Source organism: Anolis carolinensis, chromosome 1, assembly GCF_035594765.1.
Source record: "Anolis carolinensis isolate JA03-04 chromosome 1, rAnoCar3.1.pri, whole genome shotgun sequence".
NCBI classification, from domain to species: domain Eukaryota; kingdom Metazoa; phylum Chordata; class Lepidosauria; order Squamata; family Dactyloidae; genus Anolis; species Anolis carolinensis.
The window spans coordinates 77,171,945-77,195,737 of record NC_085841.1 but is presented as its reverse complement, the minus strand read 5'-3'; the positions used below and the strand labels follow the sequence as shown (position 1 = coordinate 77,195,737).

The 23,793-nt window shown below is 38.4% G+C and overlaps 1 protein-coding gene across 3 annotated transcripts in view; it reads left to right on the top strand.

Annotated features, from left to right (window-relative positions):
* The first annotated feature begins 3,364 nt into the window (after positions 1–3,364).
* tab2 (TGF-beta activated kinase 1 (MAP3K7) binding protein 2) overlaps positions 3,365–23,793 on the top strand; it is a 58,037-nt gene continuing 37,608 nt past the window's right edge. For 2 of the 3 annotated variants that reach the window (XM_062977480.1, XM_062977469.1), the window contains exon 1: positions 3,365–3,684. The gene's annotated coding sequence lies outside the window, so the exon portion shown is untranslated. Of the gene's footprint in view, positions 3,685–8,620; positions 8,704–23,793 lie in introns of all 3 variants that reach the window. The other variant, XM_062977474.1, reaches the window with a different exon arrangement.

Sequence of the window (23,793 nt, the reverse complement as noted above, 5' to 3'; positions counted from 1 at the left end):
GGCCCTTTCCACACAGCTGAATAAAACCCCACATTTAACTCAATTGAAAGCAAATATTGTGGGATTTTCTGCCTTGATATTCTGGGTTATATGGCTGTGTGGTAGGGCCCTCAGTCAAAACATTCAATGTTAATATGTATTTTATAAGTTTGTTTTGCCCTGTGTTGTAATGTAACGAAAAATAGAAAATCAAAGTGTGCAAATACTTCTGCAAAGAACTTGCATTCTGTTTACAACAAATATGAATGACTTTATTTATATCTGTATTTGATTTTCTTTCTATTTTGTATCAGCATTCTATTTAGTCTCATTTGACCTTTTCTGTATATTCTGCAAAAAATCCTCTGACTGAAGAAACAAATCCATTCCAAAAACCCTGATAGTGAGTTTTTGACACTGCCAATATTTCTTGTACAATGTTTGTTTGAAGGTATGGAATAAGATAGATCCCCCACCCCCAAGTGATATTGTATCTACTATGAATAGATTTCCTAGATGTTCCTTATTATAAAGGATGTCTCTTACCAAAGGGAAGAAAGCTTATCACTGTGTTCTGAATGAATTGCAACAAATCACATATTTTTGACTAAGGGAGCAATGAAACATATTATATAAGTCTAATCAAATTTTGCAAGATCTGAGATTCAGGCGGCTTTAAATTTTAATCATAGCCAAACATATTTATAGGATTAAAACAGATTCAGGATTGTTGATGCATGCCAACAAGCAAACAACCACACCTAACACTCAAAGTAAGTATTTTAATCAAGTGCATCCAAATATATTTGGATGGTATCTTAATTTTTCTGAGAAATGTATGCTAATTTAACAGAAAGCAGCACTTTTATTTGGTATTTGGGTGTGACCCCTTTTTCTTAATAGGCACTTTTGAACTGTTGGGAATTTTTTACTGCCCCCAATTGCTATTTTGCAATCTGGTAGCCCTAATTACGGTATGTATTTAATGCAAATGATCATTTACTTTATAAAAAATAATATTCAAAGCAAACATACTTAGCTTTTGTTTATTACGTTATGGTTTGCATTCCAATTGTGTTTTGTTTTCCATCTCTACCCTCTTTGTATCTTGAAGTTTAAATGACACAGAGGACAAATGAGAATTTCTCCTGGATCAAAAGTTGAGACAACACAGAAAAGAGGAAAAGAGAGAGAAATAATACAAAGACACTGGTGCTGTGTTAGTCTGGAATATTAGTTTGCAAAGGGGTCTTAGGCCCCTTCTACACTGCCATATAAAATGCAGATTATCTGCTTTGAACTAGATTATCTGGCAGTATATGTAGACTCATATAATCCAGTTCAAAGCAGATAATCTGGATTATCTGAATTGATAATCTGGATTATATGGCAGTGTAGAAGGGCTTTATAAGCAGATTGGGTATCCCCCCCCCCCCCAAGATGCTTGGCATTGGAAGTAATTTTGATTATTGATTTATTTAATTTTTGGAATACCTTTATTTCCATGTATGTACATGACACCTAGGAGATGGGGTCCAGTTCTACATACGAATCTCATTTGTGGAGCTTGTTTCAAAAACGTACCAAATTCATATTAACAAATTTAGCAGGAATCTAAAAAAGCACACTGATGATATGAATTCTTTGGCTATAAAGCACAATATTCTGAGCGTAGTACCAAAGTGATTTGGTACATTTTGATAGTTTTGATCTGTATACAATATACTGCCATTTATAACTCATTTTTCACTTAAAGGATTTGGTACCTTTTGGAAACCAACTTCACATTTATGCTCCATATGCACTCTGTACAGATTAATTATTTTATTCATTTATTGTGTCAGAAGCAAACTGAGGGTACAAGTTGTAATGTACTTGAAATCACAAAGTTTTAAAAAAAACACAACAACTCTGTACAGATAGTCCAAAGCTAATTTTATACACAATATTTGAAACAATGTTGTACTTGAAACAAAGGTTGTGTACATCGAGCCTGCAGAAGCCACTTTAATTGACAATTTTCACATTTTGGAGTGTTTTGAAATTCCAGATAATAAGGGATTCTCAACCTGTAACACCTTGGGAGACTGAGGGTGCATCTACACTGTAGAATTAATGCAGTTTGACACCATTTTAACTGTTGTGGATCAATGCTGTGGAATCATGGAAGTTGCAATTTTACAAGGTATTTAGCCTTCTCGGCCAAAGAGTGCTGGTGCCACATTAAACACTGCCATATATTATTATTATTATTATTATTATTATTATTATTATTATTATTATTAACTTCATTTCTATCCCGCTCTTCTCACCCCGTAGGGGACTCAGAGCGGCATACAATATACATTTAGGCAAAAATTCAATGCCTCATTATACAAAGAAAATAAAAAAACATAAAATAATAGAAACAATAAACATATAAACACAATTTAAAACCATTGATATATTAAAACTTAAAACAGCATCTAGATACACCCTACTAGCCGCCGCCCGCGCCCGCCCCCTCCCTCTCCCTCCCATCATGATCTTAAGGTCTTCTTTGGCTGTCTTGGATGGTGCTGGGTGACTGAGCCCGTGCCAGTATCCTCCTTTTATGTCCCAGCCTCTGGAGGCAGCAGGTGTTTCTGCTGGGCCTTGCTTCAGCCAGGCAGTCAGGGCCTGAGTCTGCAAGGAGCTGAGGTCAAAGGCAGCCTGTAGCAGACAAACACTGCCCTTTCCTCCAAACTCCCTGTTGCTGATGTTCTTTGGCTGTCTTGGATGGTGCTGGGTGATTATCTGCTTTGAATCAGATTGTATGCTGAGTAGACTCAGGCCCCTTCTACGCTGCCATATACAATCCAGATTATTTGCTTTGATAATCTGGATTATATGGCAGTGTAGACTCATGATCTATTTCAAAGCCGATGTGGATTATTTCTTTTGATAATCTGGATTATATGGCAGCATTAATTCCAATAATGTGTTGTTGGAGGCTTTCATGGCCGGGATCACAGGATTATTGTATGTTCCATTCTGCAATCCAATAATGCTTATAAACATTGAAACCTAGGAAAGTTTATGCTATGACCTTTTAAATCTCAGGCTGGATTTACACTGCCCTAGAATCCAGTTTCAGAATGTGGATGGACTGCATTGAGCTGGATTATATCAATCTACACTGCCCTATAAACCAGGTCAATGCAGTTCATCCACATGCTGAAAGTGGGTGGCAAGGGAGGCCCGGCCGTTGAGCATGGCCAGCCGTCGCCCAGGCAACCGAGGAAGAGCTCTTCCCCCCGCCCTTCCCTTCTTTTTTTTCCGCGTTTCTTTTCCCCGCCCCTCCCCTGCCTCCCTCCGTCCATCCCTGTCCCGTTAGCACTTGGGGCAAGATCTCGCGAGACTTGCCAACTGGCGTGGCCGCCATATTGTGTGACACTATTTTGATTTGGACTCGGCTGGCTAAGGCGAGCGAGATTGAGAGAGAGAGGGAGAGAGAGGAGGAGGAGGAGGGACGGGAGCGACTGGGAAGCCGGAACGGTTCCAAAGGAGGTCGGGAGCGGCGCCTTGGAGGCACTCCGCCGCCCGCCCGAGCCCGGCCTTCCCCGCTTCAGCGCCAGCACGGAACCCCCTCCCGGAGGTGGCAGTGGCAGCAGTGGCGGCGGCCCTGCGGTGGCTCGAGGTGCCCGCCTTGCCGGTCGAAGAAGGAGCCGGCGGAGCAAGAGCAGGGTAAGGCTCTCCCCTCCGTGCCTCGCGGCTGCTACTTTCCCCTCGCAAGGCGCCCGGACAGAGGCCTGAGGGAGATGGGACCCTCCCCCGGGATTGGGCCCGCTCCGGCCCGCTGCCCCTGAGAGGCAGATAAGAGGCGGGACAGACCCTCCGCTGTGTCCTCGCTGCCTTGTGATCGCGGTTGTTTCCAACCAAAAAGAGAGCCTGAGCTGAGGCTTAAGGTGCTGGGACGCCTAGTCACTTCAGGTGCGTCTACTTTGTAGAATTGACGCGGTTTGACACCAGCCCTTTGACTGCCAAGGCTGTAGAATCATGGGAGCTGTAGGTTTACAAGGTCTTTCAGCTTCCCTGCCAAAGAGTGCTGGTGTCTCACCAGACCTTAACTCGCATGGTTCCACAGCACTTGAGCAGTTAAAGTGTTCCAAACTGTAATAATAATAAACGTTATTTGTATTCCACCCTATTTCTCTGAAGGGACTCAGGGCGGTTTCCAACACATAAGCAAACATTCAATTTCCAGAAGGAAAACCATGCAGACAATATATATATATATATATATATATATATATTATAAACACACTTTCAACAATATAACACAAACTAATTTAATTTAACAAATAAAATAAACAAAACTGAAAGCATCATAAAAAGCCAAAATCGTGTTAAAACATACTAAAATAAAAGTAATATTAAAAGCCTATGTCATAGTGGCTCCATCAGTAGAGGTTCAGCAAACCAATGGCCAAGATTACAAAATGAACCAGGGCAAGGGATAGTGGAACAGCGTATCAAAGGGCTGGGGAAGTGGATGAAGGGCAGAATAGAGTACTATCTGGTTACCAAGGGACTGGGCCTAGGGACTAGTCATTCTCAAGAATTTGCTGGAACATCCAGGTTTTCAGGTCCCTACTAAAGAAGGACAATGTGAGGGCTTGCCAAATTTCCCTGGGGAGGGTGTTTTAGAGATGGAGGGCCACCATCGAGAAGGCCCTCTCCCTTGTCATCACCAACCGTGCTTGTGACGGTGATGGAAGCGAGAGCTTCTTGGCAGATCTTAGAGCTGCACCAGTTTATAGGGGGAGAGGAGGTCCTAAAGATAGGCAGGGCCCAAACTGTTTATGGCTTATAGTTCAAAACCTGCACCTTGAATTAGGACCGGAAACTTATCAGCAGCCAGTGGAGCTGCTTTAATAGGGGCATCGTGTGCCCCTATTAAAGCATTAACTGTATTAATTCAGCAGTGTAGACCTCTCTGTGGATGAGTCAGGGCCCTTCTACACAGCCATATAACCCAGAACATCAAGGCAGATAATCCACAATATCAGCTTTTAACTGGGTTATCTGAGTCCACACTGCTATATAATCCAGTTCAAAGCAGATAAAGTGGGATTTTATACAGCTGTGTGGAAGAGGGGCCTCAGAGTTCGAACAGCGGTCCAGAACTCCAACCTCTTGGATGTGAAACTGGGGCCTAATTGGCAGGTTTTGGGGAGGCCTTATGGTAACAAGTATGCTTCTCTTTTTGCTTGGAGTTTTGCATGGAAACCTGTGTTTTGCTTCCCTTTATGCAACATGTAACCTCCTTAATCCCTCAAAATGTCTAAAATAGATGTGTTTATGCCAATAATAATTCGCCGATTCTGTTCCTTCAGATGTTTTGAACCTCAACTCCCAGAAACCACTTTGTTCAATGGTCATAGAGTCCAAAACACTTGCAGGAGCAGAGTTTGGGGAATTACTGATTTAGACAGTTGGGTTTCTTCTGTATTAAAATGTTTATATTCACAGTTTCCATTCCATTTAAGGAATGTCCAAGGTGGTTAATGCTTCACTTAAAACAAGGATAGATAATTAGACGCAGTACAAAATAAAATATTCAAACACCCAAATAGGTGGTTGCCACTATCCAAGTATGAGAAGTAGTCATAGCCTAAACTATTTACAAAATAGAATTGTATTTATCAGCTTTTGGAAAGTCATTGTGGTAATTTTTTTTAAACACAGGGACTGCTAGAACTTGGACATCACACCGAACAAGGCCTTATTTTGAGGATCCACAAAGCTGTATTTTACTCAGCAGTGAGATGCTGAACACCGCCTTGTTAGAAAATCTGAGCAGCTGTAAAAGAGCATTAGGAAGAATGTGATACTGACTCTAACCCATTTTTTATGTTTTAAGTAGAATAACTGACATATTCCTTCAAAGTAGTTGAGGTAGTAAATCGTCACATGGGTTCTTGATACTTGTCTCATTTTTTTTACTAGTGCATTCCTCTCCATTGTGAAGATTCTAAGCCCTGTTCAAGAGCTGACCCTTATAGCATATGTTCCAATAGTCTATCCCATTTGAGCAAGACAGTACATATGACAGTGACCAGATCAGTCCTCTTTTAAGCTAAGCATAAATACTCCTGTCAAAAATGCTACATCAGCATCCAGGAGCAAAGCACTCCCAGATTGTTAACTTGATTTATCAAGAAAAGGTTGTAGTACTGTCAAAGATGTTAACTCTGGGAGTAATTTCCCTGTTGATCAGTAGTTTCTTCTTTCCTGAGTCTTGTACATTGCAGTTCTCAAATCTGGTTAAGAGCTTATCAGTGATCTCCCCAATAAAATGGGATATAGAGCTTTGATAGTCCACCTCTTACTGACCTCTCTCCCAGTGCTTTGACACAGAGGGGCCAAAGCAGACCTCCCACAGTGTAGATTATGATCTTCATTGCTGTCTTCCTTCTCAACTGCCATTTTGGAACTACCTTTACCCACACTAATCACATTGAAATAGTGTCCTAGCTGTGTCATCTGAAGTTACCATAATCATAATGCTGAAAGCCGCTAAGGCAGAATTATCAGGAAGACATTAGTCCTGAGCAGAGCATGTCATTTTTTCATGTGTGCGTATGCATATTCATATCTATATGAAGAAGGTTGCAGCTGAAAATATTTTCTTAAAGTTGGTTTAACTGGCCATTGTAACAATTCAGTCCTGCCCGTGGCGACTCAGATATCACTTATGTGGCTGTCTTCTACATAAGTAATCATGGAATGGCTTTTAAAAAATATTTATAAGCAGCATTATTGGATAGTGCCCATCACTGTGTTAAATCAGAAAACAAAGAAGTGAGAATATGTTATATTTGGGGAAGGGCCATTGCTTACTGTATCTACTATTTTATTGCTTCACTATGTAATATATCAAATTTGGTGATAGTACTTATGGGTAAAAGGCTTGGCCTATATATATATGTGTGTGTGTGTATGTGTATGTACATCTTATATTTTTGGATGGTAGAATTTTCCTTGTTTGAGTTAATTTTAGTTAGCTTAAAGCTAATTCTACTTGTTAGAACAGCTGGTTTGCTTCTAACATACTGGTAAAAGTTAACAGCTAGATGAAGAGCATTTTAGGTGGAGTTCAGCAGTTGTTGAAAATCTGGTCAGTAAACTTCTTAAAGTAATTTTATTGATTCATAATTAGATGTCACTTAGCTTGAATTTAATGCAGGATGGGTAAAGCAGTAGTACTCTTATTGATAGCTGGGTAAAGCAGTAGTACTCTTATTAAAACTTGTGTGCCAGCTGCAACCGTACCTCGAGAAGTCAGATCTGGCCATGGTAGTCCATGCCTTAGTTACCTCTAGACTGGATTATTGTAATGCACTCTACGTGGGGCTGCCCTTGAAAACGGCCTGGAAACTACAACTAGTCCAGCGCTCGGCAGCCAGGCTAGTAACTGGAGCAAATTACAGGGCGCGGCCCACCCCCCTGTTTAAAGAGCTCCATTGGCTGCCATTTATTTTCCGAGAGGGCCTTCTCCATAGTGCCCCCCCCCCCGGCTCTGGAACTCTCTCCCCAGGGAGATTAGGCAGGCCCCTACCCTCCTTATTTTTCGGAAGAGCCTGAAAACTTGGCTCTTCCAACAGGCTTGTGGCGATTGATCTCCTTAGTTTGGGATTGCCCTGTTGTTTATCCTACTTTTATAGTATTTTTACTCCTTAGCCATACATAGTTTTTAGGTGTATGCCTTCTCCAGCACTTTAATGGGACAATAGGCCCTGGTACCTACCTCTCTCCTAATTGCATCATACAAAACTATTCGCACTTGTATGGCCCACTTCCCCTTTTAGGAGCCATCTCAGGATTTTATCAAAGTATGTTTATTGTGTATTGGTATATGTGATTTTATCTGTTTATGATTTGTTTTTACTGTTGAGTTTCATATTGTTTACTTCCTGGGCTTGGCCCCATGTAAGCCACCCCAAGTCTCCTCGGGGAGATGGGGCAGGGTATAAAAATAAAATTATTATTATTATTATTATTAGCTGGGGAATTCAAGTTTTCTTTTTCTGTATTGTGTAAATGTGCCTTCAAGACAACTTGGACACAAATATTTTGAAGCTTGTTTTTTCGTAGGAGGCTGTGTTTTTAAAAGAAAACAGTGCATACTGCAGTCTGCAGACACAATTGCATATCTTAAAAAAACCTTACAAACCAAAACACCTTTGTATGGTCTTTAACTCATATTGGTTTTAATATGCAAATTCTGTGCTTGGTCTAAGAATATCATGTGCGCTGACTAATTTTCCCTCTTTCTGAAGCTAGTGAAATGTTTTCTGAACAGGAGTAATAACTGTTCTAGCTCTAAGCCTTAGACAATACTGACATTAAAAAAATCAGTTATTTTTAATTGATAACTCAGAATGTTACTTAAATCATATGAATAACAAGTGAAACTTGTGACAATATTTTGCAGTGTGGCCTGCTCTAGTTCAAGGTATTAGCAACTCATGATTTCTTATAAGCCACTCTGTTTAATTTTCTACCCTCCTGCTTATCAGCTACCAGGTAAATTTTAGATTTGCTGATTATGTTTAATTTCAGTTGGATTTTATTGAATTTTTAAAACCTTTTTTTCTTCTTTGGGTAACCTTTGCAGAGTTTATTATGAGTACACTGACAAGATTTTGGATTTCCATGAAAATTTTAGCAGCTGACTTCCAGTCAGAACTTTGACTTTAGGTAAGGTTAGAACTATTTTTACTAGTTGACTTAGTTGTAATCAGTTTTACTAAAACTTAGCGAAATGATTCTGCTTTCCTTTTTAAGTGGCAGTGCCCATGTCCTACATCTGTAAACATAATTGCTGTGTTTTTGTTCTATCTTTCTTAAGTGATGGTTTGATAAAGCATTTAAACTGATTTCACTGTGGGCCTTAATGTATAGCACAGTCTTAAAAATTATTGTTCGAGTATACATTGTGTAAGTATTTATTACCAATGGATCGTATGCAGCAGAAAAGTCAACTCCCACCAGCTGGAGATGTGAGTAACATTAGGAAAGATACAGAGGGCTGTTACTGAGGATAATTGCTTAGTGTTTAATCCTGGTAACACCCTCCAGACTGAAGCCCTCCAAGAAATGAAGCCTTAGAGAGAATGCTTTTCAGGGTATGCAGATCATTTTTTATTGGTAACTAGCTGTACCCGGCCACACATTGCGGTAGCCCAGTCTGGTTCAGTGGGAGAGAAAGGATAAAGTAGGTTTCAGATATATATGATTTCACATTGCCTGTGGGTAGACATATTTTTGGTGGTTCCATTGTCTGTGCAGATATGGAGATTGTCTGGTTTGGTATCTCTGGAACACGGAACATATTACTGTCTATGTGATAAGTAATCCATACCCTGATGTAAACCATAGAATTGTAAAAATTGCCTCTGAGTGTAAACATAGATAGATGGATATAGATCTCTTTCTCTGTCCTCCCCTTGGGGAGAATGACAGGGGGAGTGGCTTCCTCGTTGGCCACCCCCCTGTTATTGTCCTACTGGGAGAGGCCATAGGCCCCTCCCAGGGAGCGATCTCAGTGCCTCCTCTCTGTTATTGAAAATCTGTCTACCAGTATGAAAAAACTGTAAAATCAGGACAGTTAATAAAGAACACCACTCAGAAAACAGAGGAATTCCAGGCATGAAACAATCGGGGCCAGCTAACACCTCCCAACAAAGGATTCCCCCAGGCAGGAAGAAGCCAGGCTTTGAAGCTGCAAGGCTATTCAATGGTAATCAAGCCGGCCAATTGTAACATTCACCCTTGGCTCAAGTAGAAAAGAGTTATTTCTCCCTCCCTCCACAGGAGGGTAAACATCCGGGTGTCCCCTGGGCAACATCCTTGCAGATGGCCAATTTTCTCACATTAGAAGCAACTTGCAGTTTCTCAAGTCGCTCCTGACACGGATAAAAAATAGAATAAAAATAAAACCTCCCACGCCAATTGCTAAAAAGAGGAGACTGCTTGGTCATTGCTAGCACTATTGCTAAGGGGAGGAGCCCTCCGCTATGTCGGTTGCTAAGGGAGAAGGAGATTGATTGGCTAATTCTAAGGTGTGACAGGTTTATGATAGTAGGTATTTGAATACCTTAAAATACTTGTCGGTTCGAATGCTATGTTGTGTCCAGATTTTGTAGGAATTGATGAAGTAGTTTGGAATATATGAGGTCCCCACAAATGGACATTACATTTTTATTTATATACCCTGTTTCCCTGAAAATAAGACATCCCCAAAAAATAAGACCTAGTAGAAGTTTTGCTGAATTGCTAAATATAAGGCCTCCCCCAAAAGTAAGACCTAGCAAAGTTTTTGTTTGGAAGCATGCCCGGCGCCTGCCAAACAAAACACCATAGCATGCAGGATTGGTAAATGTATATTATTATTATTTTATTTTTATACCCCACCTCCATCTCCCCAGAGGGACTCAGGGCGGCTTACATACCAGTTGTATATGGAAATAATGGTAGTAACAAGAAATTCTTGACAGGAGTCACAGTTTGTCTGGTTTAGTTATATTGGTTTGTGATGACAACTACTGTACAGCATAGAATCAATGTTCATTTGAATATGAATTCTTCTTAATGGAAAAATAAGACATCCCCTGAAAATAAGACCTAGCACATCTTTGGGAGTAAAAAATAATATAAGACACTGTCTTATTTTCGGGGAAACACGGTAGCTAGATGGATACTTACATCATTCTAATCAAGAACCTGTCATATTTGGGTTAGACTGAGTGCTCTTGTTAACAATTGGGACATTTGATCTCTATATTTAATATTAATGTTTTGGTTTTCAGAGGTGTTAAACTGTTGGGAGATACTTAACTTCACATTGATATGTGTCAAATGTTTTCCCTTCCAAAAGTATTACATGTAAATGTAAAACACTTTTTTCAGTAGTGTTGATTTTTGTTGTCTTGAGCTAACACATTACCTTTGTGACTATGAAAGTAAGAAACATCCTTTAAAAACTCCCTTTTTAATGGAACAGTTAACAAATTTGCATACTGTTCTAAGAAGAGCTTCAATTCTAAAAATCCATAAGTGAATTGATACCATATGGATTTTTGGATATGTGTTGTCCATTTATAGAGAAATATGATTTGTTGCCCTTTCTCTGCATAGTGGGGAATTGTATTCTCATTATATATAGAAATGTGATGGGAGGTGATGAGAGTTTTTTACATCTCAAGTCAATAGATTTATGTTGAATATGTTTATTCCTGCATAGATAAGATCTTCCATCTGCTTTTTAAATGGCATTTGCCTACATTAGATGTTTCTGTGAAACAAATTGTCACATATGAAGAAGTTACACCTAGTTTCTCCATTGGTAGCAAAATGAGTTTCAGTACCGTATTAAAGGTGTTGGTTGTATTAATGTTTAACAGAGTTTTTAAAAGGCCTCCGTAGAATATATATTATTTATCATATTATGTATAATTATTGCTGTTATAGTCTGGAATTTCATCAAATCCCCCTTCCTGGAAGTAGCGTGTTTCAGATTTATCACAACTGCTTCTAATTAATCAAAACATAAACAATCTCATTAGGGTTCACAGAATATCATGCTAGGAATTTATCCACATTGCTTCTTTCAGTATAGGTGTTCACCAGAGCATTGTTTATCAGACTGAGGTGGAAGACTGACAGTTTTGTTTTTCCTTAAGGACTGGCATCACATTTGTTACCATTTGGGTCTGGAAAGCCATTGGCTTGGATATCAGCACTGATCCAGAAACCATTACTTTGGTTAGCATTGCACTAGAACAGGCCTGTACAACTTGTCAGTAGTAAGGGGCTTAAATTAAAATTGGTAAAACCTCTTTTGGCCACAGATAGATTTTTAGCATCTCACTTTCCAGGTAAAGCTATAATTAATGAATAAACTATTGTGCAAATAAATTAGATTATAAAAGGGAAAGTTCAATTTATTACAATGCTTATGCAAGATTACATTTATTATGAAATCACATTAATGGGAAAATTACCTTGTTAATTAACTAAATATGAACATTAAGAAACCCTGAAAAATGCCTGTGGTACCTAGCAATCATAAAATTATAATGCTAACAATGAGAATTTTTAATAATTAGCATTAGAAAAATGCATACCTTGACAACATTGGGTACATAAGCTAGTTATTAATAAATGAGTATCTTGAGTGAGTCACACTTTCTCAGCCTTGAGTCACACTCTGCCTCAGATAAAGGTGCAGACAAACTTTCCTTTTGTCAGCAGTGATCCAGTTTGGCCCTTTTGCTGCCTGCCTGACTAAGGTCCTCATTACAAAGGGCTATGGATTCACCATGCATCGTGGCGAATCCATGGGGTCCTGTCAGGGGGTGTGGTGAACTCGTCACCTCACGCCCGACATTGCCCAATTTACTTGGGACATATCCCACAGGGGGGAAGTGTCCCCACCCAGCTTCCCCTGATTGTTCTGTTGTTGTGTGCTGCTTGCTCTCCTCTGTCGGCACGGAGTTCCTGTGCTCCGTGTCAAAAGTGGAGAGCAAGCAGCATAAGACACACAAATCAACCCGTCTGATGAGATTGTTAGCCTCGCTCCTTTACCAGACTTGGAAACAGCGTGATACTTACAGAAGGGGCTGGGCCTCAGCCCTATCTTTGCTTGGCTGACTGAAACAGGCAGCGAAAAGGTTGAGGGAGAAGGGGAAGCCTTGCCCCTTAGCCTGCCTCAGGAACAGTGTGGCACTAGAGAAGGGTAAGACTTCCTCATGCTGATCAATGCTTCCCCTGACTTCAGTGAGCCACAGGGAAGCCCTTTGTGGGCCACATGTTGTGTAGTTCTGTTCTTGAGCTTTGCTTGGAAAATTTGAAGGCTTTCCATGATACATAATGATATCTAGTTTAGGAAATCTCTGCTCATATATTTTAAAACTAAATAGATCCTTGTTAGTTAAAGAGTTTTTTAAAAAAAAATGTCACATTTTGTAATAGTGAAGAGAAACATAGTTATACTGGGAATGTGTTAATTCAAAAAATCAAGCAAGGAATGAGGAATCTGCACTAACAGTTGGCTTTAGAATTTGAGTTGGAAGAGACCACAAGGGCCATCAAATACCCCCTGCCATGCAGGAATATAAAGTATTACAGGTGCTATCATGGGCATGCCAGCTGGACTTGATGGGACTTTTAGTCTGATATTTGGAAGAACAAGGTTTTACTTTTCTTATAAGATGGTTGAACAAGAAATGCAGGAAGCTGTCTTACACAAAATTAGCAAATGGGTCCATGTAGCCTGCTACTATCAGCTATGTCAGGTACTAGCTCTCTAGATTTTCACTCAGGATTCGTTCCTTGCCCTTTTAAGATTTCCCGGATGTTCCCTGGTGATTTCTCATCCAGATACTAACCAGACCTGATACTGCTTAGCACTCAAAACTCAGATAGTTTTGGGTATGTTCATATTGATACGGCACAACCTTCAGGGTTGTATGGTGGTCTTCTGACATAAGGAATTATAATTAATAATATTGTGTGGAAGATTTTTTTTGTTCCCTTCAAATTAATAGCTAAATATTCAAGTCGAAAAGCTGTAATAAACATCCTAATTGCAGTTGTTTTTATAGGAAATAGAACTAGAAGTATAATTCCAGTGGTTTAAAGCCTGAATGTTCTCAGATATGCACAAAGTGCAAATGTTTAAAATAATCAAATTGAAATTTGTTGTTATATGTCTTCATTTTTCTTACTACTTTGGTACTGTTCATCTTTGTAATAATTGTTACCTCAAGTAATTTTTATTATCAGCGAGGTTAGGGTAAACTCAGACTAATCCTTCTAGGTATGTATTTATTGTTGACAGAATAAATAATCCTCTGTTTGACTTTCCCCTCAAAAATATTAGTTTAAACAACCTTATATTTAAACAACCTTTTATTTAAAACCTTTTGATACTGTTTTGGTTTAAAATGAGAAAATTGATTGTAGTTTTGTTTTAAAAATCCAGTTACCCTTAATAATGTTATTTCCATATCATGAATTTTGACCTTACCTTGAATACCAACAAGGTTATTTTGTTAAAAAAATAAAGATTTTTCTTGCCTCAGGTTATCACTGATTTGTTCTGAACGTATTATGCTGTTTGGGCACTAATATTTATAACAAAATAAATCTAACTAGTAGTAATTGTAGTGGGTCCCTTTAAAAATATTAACGATTAACCAAAATTCATACTGTTATATTTCTTCTAGTATGAGTATAAATCTAGTCCATCCCACTGAGTGTGGCATATATTTACTTCCCCATTTTCTTAAGGTTGCAGCTCTTCTAGTTACTTCACACTGTGTTGTGATCCTGTATTATAATGTAAAAGGTTAAGCAAAACTAACACCACATTTGCTGTATGATACATGTGTACATTTATTTAAGAATTTTTGTATGCTGCTTACGAGTATTACAACCTACTCTCAACATGAAAACTAGCAAAATACAGTAGAAACATTTAACACAATAAAAATATTAAAAGATTTATTTAAATTCACCAGGGGATGATGATATCTTTAAAGATCAGGACAGTGTCTAGGGACACTATGACATTAGCATTCTAAAGCAGAGGTGCCCACTTAGCTCCTGCAGAATTCTGGGAAATGTAGTTTAGGCTGGGGCCTATGGAATTCTCAGCTAGAGAGGTACTTGGCTTCCTTAAACAACATTTCCCAGAACTCTGCAGCAGCAAAGCAGATGATAGCAAAGAAGTGGGCAGCTCCACTTTAGAACGCTAATGTGATATCGTCCTAGGTGAACAAAGATGGTAAACACCACCATGGGAAGACCAAGGAGATTCCACCTGAACATCAGGAAGAACTTCCTCACTGTGAGGGCTGTTCGGCAGTGGAACTCTCTCCCCCAGACTGTGGTGGAGGCTCCTTCTTTGGAAGCTTTTAAGCAGAGGCTGGATGGCCATCTGTCGGGGGTGCTTTGAATGCGATTTCCTGCTTCTTATCGGGGGGTTGGACTAGATGGCCCATGAGGTCTCTTCCAACTCTACTATTCTATGATTCTATGATTCTAAGTGATATGCATTACAGCAAAGAAGGTCTTCCTCCTTACCATTGCTAGATGCTCTTCACTATACTGTGGTACGGTCATCAGGGTGTTTTCCACAGAGCAGATATTGTTCGTCTAGAGACCCCAAGGTTCTTAACAGAAAGTTTGAAGAAAGCATGGGGAAAGTACTTTCTTGCAGGACATAAAGATTTACAAGTTCTAGAAACCTTTGGGATGTACAAAGAAAAGCATTTTGTATTGCAAACAGCAGTGTATCCCTGTGAAAGAGGTATGCATGGTCAGTGTTAATAGGAATATGGAAAATTGCACCATTGTATTCTAAACACACATGCAGATCCAATTTCATTTTCTTTAGTGATAAGCAATTTAAAACTTACACGGTCCTGGTAGGAGCACTTGTGGAACTCGGCCCACTGTTACAGCAAGGAAATAAATTCCTTAGAACAGTACTTCTGTTGTGTGATTAGAAGTTAACATGAGTAAATCTTCTGTTTTGAACTTGTAGGGTATGGCATTCTTTAAAAAACGTCCATGGTACATATTTTGTTACCAGTATTTATTTATTTATTTACCATATTTATATCCTGCCTTTCTCAACCCCTGGGGGAGCTCAGGGTGGCTTACAAACGGCACTACAATAGTGCATACAACATAAAACATAAAAAGTTACATTTAGATTAAAATAAGCATACATAAAAACATATTTAAATACAATCTAATGATAGACTTTGTAGTTGTTAGAGTTTACCTTAATAAAGGCACAAGGTTCTTAGCCCATAGTCTGCATAGAAAAGCACTGCACTTGATCTCAGGGATGGGACAGTATCTAAGGGGTAATAGTCACTTGTGCATATAAGTAATTGCCAAATCTGGCTACAACCAACAGTTAAAATGGTGAAGACTTTTAAAAATTGACTTCAAGCATCTGAAGAACACCAAATTGAAGGCTCCCTAAAGGAACTTGTGTAAAAATTTGTCCTAAATTTGTTCCCATTCCAAGTCATTGAAACCTGTATATTAAAACAGAGAGAGACTGTCGCAAACATTTTAGCATAGTTTTCCTGTGGAAGACACCTTAACAGTGGAAGTAAGAATGCAGAAACTGTGCTTGTGATGTTGTATAGTAAGAACTGTTGTATATGTGAGATCTAATTGCTTGAGCCTTTTGTTTCATCCTCTCTCTTTCAAAATTACTTCATCTGAATTATTGCTTGCTTGTTGTGGCTGGGTTGTAGACCCAAATGATTATATTTTCTTTTTTTAAAACTAGTTGTTTTAAATTCCTAGAATTCTTTTTTAAAAAAAAGACCACTTTGTCCTGTTTGTCTTTATAATTCACTGAAGCATAACATGTGCTTGGGGTTATGGAGGTGCATCTGACCTATGCCATTCTTGGTAGATGGAAACCCTATTATGATAAATTAAGTTTGATTACTGAGCTGGAGAGTAACTTTTAAAACATAGTGAAGTACCAGAAAAACTCAAGTATGCAATTATTGATGTTGGGCTGAAGAGTGAAAGAACAGAAATGCCAGTAGTGATTGTTTAATTAGATGCCAGCCTGCTCACAAACTTGCTTGTTAAAGGATGGGGGGGGGGGAGTTTGTGGTTGCACATCTGGTTTAACTCCAGGGAATTATCTGTTCCTTGATCTGTACCTTTCTGGACCTTGCATTGAGACTGTACTTTTTCTTCTGCCAAATTCATACACAGATTGTGTCAAGATTTAGGAGTAGGAAGCCTCGTTTAAATCACAAGGCCACTTAAACAACAACAATACATGTTTGCCACTGTTGGTAAACACAGTAGTGAACCACAGCCAATTTCTTTGCTGTATTCATGACATTATACATGTAAATAGTACATGTGTGCAAGTAATGTTTTCAACAGAGGACATTGGATTCTCATCTAAGCTCATTATCTGCTCTGCATATTTCAGTCTTTATTCAATAACTATATTGGCTAAGCAGTCTCAGGCTGTAGTTACTAATAACATATTTCTATGTTCTTCTGCCTCACCTTATTGAGAAGCTTGAGGGAAGTTAAACTATACTAAAAATTAGACATCCTACAATATGTAGAGCATAGATGAGGAAGGAATATTATTGCTGATGTTGGGCTGGACTTCTCATTGTTTTTCACTATTGGTTGTGCTGAAGAGACTTGACATCTTGCCACCATTTGTAGATGTATACATTTCCCACTCCTTGTAATGAGTTTCAGTGTGAGATACCACAATTGAAATTTTCACTATGTTATAAAATTCAGTGGATAGCCTTCGGCTAAGGACCTCTTCACACTGGCTTCTTTTCAGCAGCAGCAACAGGATTTTTCAAGTTCGGCCACAGAGTCTGATGGCTCCCACCACACCCATTACAAGTACTTCCAGGGCGACTCCATGGCTAAACTGGAAAAAGAAAACCCTGCTGCTGCCTAAAAGAAGCCGGCGGCATACACAGGAGGCTTCCCATCTTTCCAAGCTGATGCTGTGGGAAAGGAAAAAAAAAAGGAGAGTCAGCACCACGGAGGAGCCTCGGTGTGTGTGTGTGTGTGTGTGTGTGTGTGTGTGTGTGTGTGTGTGGTGGGGGGCTCTCTCACTGGTGGCAAGGGGCTGCCTTTTGCACAGGGCTCCACGGCCAAGACATAGTGAGGCACCTTCCTGGCTCGCCTTCCTTCCCTCCTCATGTGATGAGGGAAAGCTGGGATGAAGTGGGGCTTGGGGTGACAGGTCCCCACGCTCGCTTGGGTGGGTGCCACCAAAACACAGCAAGACTGGTTGATTCCAGCAACACGTGGCAAGGTGGTAAGAAACAATGCTCAAAACAGCCCATGTTTTTGGTCCAGTTGATGGACTGCAAGATATGCTTTGCAACTTGTGCTTTGGTTTGCATTAAAGATTGGATTAATTTGAGATAAATAAGAAGGTTACAATTAGAAGGGTTTAGCCTAAGATTTGGATGGCATGATTTTCTGTGGTATGATAGACTTAATGCTAATGTTGATTTTAATAAGTATATAATTGTTAAGGGTATGTTCTTGATTTCCCTTATGATATCACCACATGAAGCATGATTTTAAAGAAAAATTGCATTTTCAGATAGATAACATAAAATATTGTTGATGAAAAATTAGCAATATAAGGTGAATATAAGATGTCCAGTTATGGACACCATAATTCAAGAAAGATATTGACATGCTACGTGCCCATAGAAGGATGATCAAAGGTTTAGAAACAAAGCTTTATGAGGAATGGCTTAAGGAGCTTGGTATGTTTAGCTTAGAGAAAACAAGGCTGAGAAGAGACAGGATAGACATGTTTAAATATTTGAAAAGATGTCATATTAAGGAGGGGCAAATTTGTTTCAAACTGCTCATGAGACTAGAACATAGAGCAGTAGGTTAAAACTGCAGAAAAAGAGATTCCATTGAAACATTAGAAGAACTTCCTGATGGTAAGAACTGTTCAGCAGTGAAATATGCTACCTCTGAGCATGATGGCCATTTGTTGGTAGAAGCATGGGATATATATGTAATGTTTAATTTAGCATTTCTTCCTGAATTATATGAAAAAAGAAGCTTCTGATAATGTATGAAATACCTAGCATATGAATTGGGCTTTTGCTAGGTTTTTTAATCAAGTAATGTTGATCTTTTTAATCAGTCCTTACACATATTTTGATTATTTTCTACTGTGCCTTTTCATGATACAATTTTCATAGTAGGTGACAATTTTGTTTTTATAATAATAGATTCCTAGTTCGACATAGATTTTCATCCCAGAACAAAGGAAGAGATCTCCCTACTTTATTCTTGATGATCTAACTTGAATAGAGAGGAAGAGAACTCATCTGGAAATGTAGCATGTAATGTTCCTGATGTCTTGCAGTCTGTGCTTGATATACCTGTTTTTTCTCAATACCATGTATAAAAATAAAATTATCTAAATGTGCCATCAGTCACCCATGTCCACAGATTTGGCATCTATGGATGCAACCAGCCATAGCTTGAAAATACTTGATGGGGGGGGGGGGGGCAGCATTCTGAAAGTCAAACCTTGATTTTATTGCATGCTGGACACTATGCTAATTCGTATCCTGCTGTTGCCTTGTGCTATTTCAGATTGTCTTGCTCTCAGGCACTTGTGTGAATTCTTCACCTTTTATGTAAGGAACACAATTTACTATGCCATTGTATAGCTTGAGCAACTTTTAATTTTGATATTTAAAGGGAACTCTTGGAACCAAACCTTAATGGATACCAAGGACCCACTGTATACACAAACTGTACTCCTAGAAAATATAAACTGCTCTATTGAGTTGTTGATAGCATATTTTAGTGATAAGATTTTTATGCTTTTTTAATTGATGGATTACATTATGATTTAAATAAAATATGCTGGGTTTTAAAAATATAAATATCAGGGAACCCAATGCTTAGTTCCCCGCAATGGAAGATCTGTACTATAAAGAAACATAGTTTCCTTATGTTTTACTGGTTAGCTGATCTAGAAGAAGAGTTGTTTGATATCATGATTGCTAATGATACAAGGTTGCTTCCCTCTTCATTTTTGATATACAGTAGAGTCTCGCTTATCCAACCTTCGCTTATCCAATGTTCTGGATTATCCAACGCAGTTTGTCTCCTGCCTGGATCCACAGCTGTTTCTCTAGGCAGCAAGGACAACCTTTTACGGATTTAACTTCCAACAATGTTGTTACTGCAAGTCCATTTTATGCAATTCTATCTTTATTTGTAGTCAATTTATTAGTAGCCAATGTTTTTGTAGTCAATGTTTTCAATACATTGTGATGTTTTGGTGCTAAATTCGTAAATACAGTAATTACTACATAACGTTACTGTATATTGAACTGCTTATTCTGTCGATTTGTTGTAAAACATGATGTTTTGGTGCTTAATTTGTAAAATCATAATGTAATTTGATGTTCAATAGGCGTTTCCTTAATCCCTCCTTATTATCCAACATTTTTGCTTATCCAACGTTCTGCCGGCTTGTTTATGTTGGATAAGTGAGACTCTACTGTAGTTGTAAGTAAAAAGAAAGACAAATAAGTATTGAGTCAGAATACTGGAATGAGAAAGAAACTGCTATTTCTATCACACTATCTGTCAAAGAGTAAATATAGGAAAATATAAAGGGAAACAGATGTACAGTATTTAGTTTTTCTAAACTGGATCTCTATGGTATCATTTAATAAACACTTAATGCAGACTTCTTTTGTATACAGTAACAGCAAAATAAGAAACATATTTTTTCTGTTACTTAATTTATTACAAAATTCAACATACCTTTGTATCAAATATATTAAAAGCAGAATTCATTAATAAAGAAATTACTAATATAGTAAACACATCATCACAGGAAAACATGTGCTAGTATAGGTTGATTCTCCTTTGTCCAAAATACTCACAACCAGAAGGAGTTTTTCCAGACTTTAGAACAGGGTTGTCAAACTCATTTTCATTAAGAGCCACATCAGTTTAATGCCTGCCCCGAAAGGGCAATTGAATCTGTGAATACAGAGGATTAGTTGTAATTGTTTTTAACATAGTGGTCGGTGCTCTTTGATTTTTACCCAATTTGACTTCCCAAATGTTATTGAACAGCAACTTCCATCACTTTTGATTATCTTCCATGTGACCCATGGAGGTTGCAACCCAACAGCACTTGTGGCTCTTTATGCTGGGGAATGGTGAAAAGACATTTTAAAGTCAAGCATAATAATCTCCACAATCCATGTATCTAAATTCAAACCCCACTATCCTGACTAAAGAGCCTTGCAGAATTTACTGTCACGACTCCCATCAGCTCTAGTCATGATGTTTAATGATGAGGAATACAGGAGTTGTAGTCCAGCATATGGAGGTCCACATAAAATTACATGGCTGGCTAGATCCAGCCTGTGGGCCTTGAGCTTGACAGATGTCCTTCAGGAGATCTGTATTTGCATAAAACACAGCACCTTTAGAAACTTTTGTCTTGTAGATGCAGTGGCCTGTTACTTCTATTTGTCATTACTCTTTTGCCAAATCTTTTCCATATACAGCAAAACTCGACTTAAGAGCATCCCAACTTAAGAGCAGTTTGAGTTAAGAGCCGTTGCTCAGCCTGGGTTTCACTTTGACAGCATTTTGAGTTAAAAGCTAGTGCCAGAGATAGTGTTTGCGCGAGAGTACAGGACTTTAGGTCTTCAAGGGAGCAATCTCTGTGTCTCGTGCTCTTGTCTGCTTTGGAAGATTGCTGTCTGCTTTGTGGAACTTTCGGTTAGTTGATTTTGTGTGGTTTTTATTCCTGGTATGCTTGTTTTCATGAAGAGAGAGGGAGAGAGCGCAAGAAAGGAAGGGAGGCTAGAATGAGTACAGTGTGAAGAAAATGATGCTTCTGCCTCTTCACTTTGTACTTTGGCCTTCCTTGCCACAACTTTGTGCTTCTGCCATTGTTCCACAACTTTGTGTTTTTATCATTTTAAAGTTTATCTTTTTTTATTGTTCCATGTGAATGTGCGGGTTTTGCTTTGCTGTTACACTGGCCAACATACATTTTGTTGCCTCAAATGTGCTTCCTTGCCACAACTTTGTGCTTCTACCATTTTAAAGTTGATCTTTCTCTTTTAATTGTTCCACGTGAGTGTGCATTTATATGTTATTTGTTCTTTAAAAAGTACATTTTTCTTTTTAAAAAACATAACAAAAATGGGGAGGGCTGGAATGGAGAACAGCATTTCAAGGCTGTGAGAAAATTCACTTCGAGGTAAGTACATTTTGAGTTAAGAGCTCAGACACAAAACGAATTAAACTAGATGTCCCTGTACAAGCAGTCCCTGAGTTACAAACATGTGACTTATAAATGAGTCATAGTTAAGAACAGGGGTGAAGCCACAAGAAGTGAGAGAAATTAACCCCTCAGATGGGAAATTCACTCCTGAAAGAATTATCATGGGAAAAGGTGCCTCCACTGAAACTTTTAGAACCAATCCTTGTTTCCACAACAAGTCAATTTTTTCAAAATCCAATTATCACAGATACAGAAAATGTGGGGAAATCTTCTGAACAAGGGCACTGACAGCAAACAAACATCACAGGGGTGTTAACCCTTCCCTGCGCCAAAGCTTCTGAACATCTTCTCAAGCCTATATGGCTGATAACACTATGTAACACGCTTTTTGTCCCTGGGTTATAAAAGGTCATTTCCTAATTGGTTCTATCATAAAAACATGAAAAAAGTTTATTAAACTGCCAAAACTTTGTTTTTGCAGGACATCCTGCAGCACGTTTTGCTTTTGTTTTTCAATGAATATCTCATAGAGTCTCAACCAATTCACATAGTTTATGGCAGCCACAAAAACAAAGTTTCTGGAGTATAACTTATTTCAAAGTAAACAATTAAACAGGAAATAACATTTTCAAATAAGGAACAGATTTTTTTATTTTTTTTTTCATATAGTGCAATCTAAAGGATTTAGGATGGCTGCCTAACCGCAAAAATGTGAGCAAGCACCAGTTCCTAAATTTTAAATGTTCAAGATGGCAATTGCATTGTAGCCAATTAAAGTTTGTTTTCTGTGAATAGTGTTACTCAGTTAATTGTGCTATTACAAATTTATACTGTAATCATGCATTATAGCAAACTTGCAGAATATCAAAATGGAATTTTTTCTTAGAAAGCTGTACATTACTCCTGACTGAGGGCAGTCTTGACATGCTGTAAAAAGGGGTAGCTATCCCTAAAATTATTGTGCCATAGTTAATTGTGAAGCTATCCTGAGCAGAGACAATTCTGTATGTAGATGCCATTCATAATGCTAATTGCTACCCTGAAGATGGAGTGCTGTGTAACTATGCTGAATGTTCAGGAATAGTGATAACATTCCTATTTGACAGTTGGAAAGAAAGTTCAGTGCAAACACACAAAAGAAGAAACTGCTCAGAAATGAGGAACTGCTGAAAAGGAAGTTGAAAGGGACAGATCTCCACAACATGAGGAAGTTTTTTTAAAAGCCAAGCTACAATCTATACCACAGTACAGTCCAAAAGGATGCCTACATGGGTAATAATAGTCAAGGAAGCAATTAAAGACAAAAACACTTCCTTCAGAAAACTGATATTGTACCCTAATGAGAATAGAAATAAAGAACAAAAAGTTTGGCATGCTATTAATGAAAGTCACAAAAATAACTTCTGGAGCGTATTGGGAAAGCTTTAAGATCAACGATATTGTAAATGTAATAGAAGCAGAAAGCATGTAGGGAACTACAGATCATGGGAAATGTTAAACGGGGTTTTTAATTCATTTCCTGTTTTTCTCCCATGCGCAATCCAAAACTGTTTGTACTGTACATTAAAATAGCTAAAATGCCACTTTGAGTCCCACCCATGGGAGAAAAGCAAGATAAAAATTAATAAATAATAATTTTTTATTTATCGTATCAGAAGCTAATTGAGGGTACAGTTATCATGTATTTAAAAACACCAAGTTAAAAAGTTGGCATTATACTAAATGCCCTTTGACCAAAAGCTGGCCACTTGGAGTGACTCTGGTGTTGCTGTAATAATAATAATCAAATAATAACAAAACAATTTGAAAAAACTGGAATTATAAAGACTGAACAACAACCGACTTTAAAACTTTGATTTAGAATACTTCTAAAAACATTAAAATCTATTACATATTAAAAGCTCCACTACAGAAATCCTGCACCAATTTTTTTTACCAATTCTGAGGCA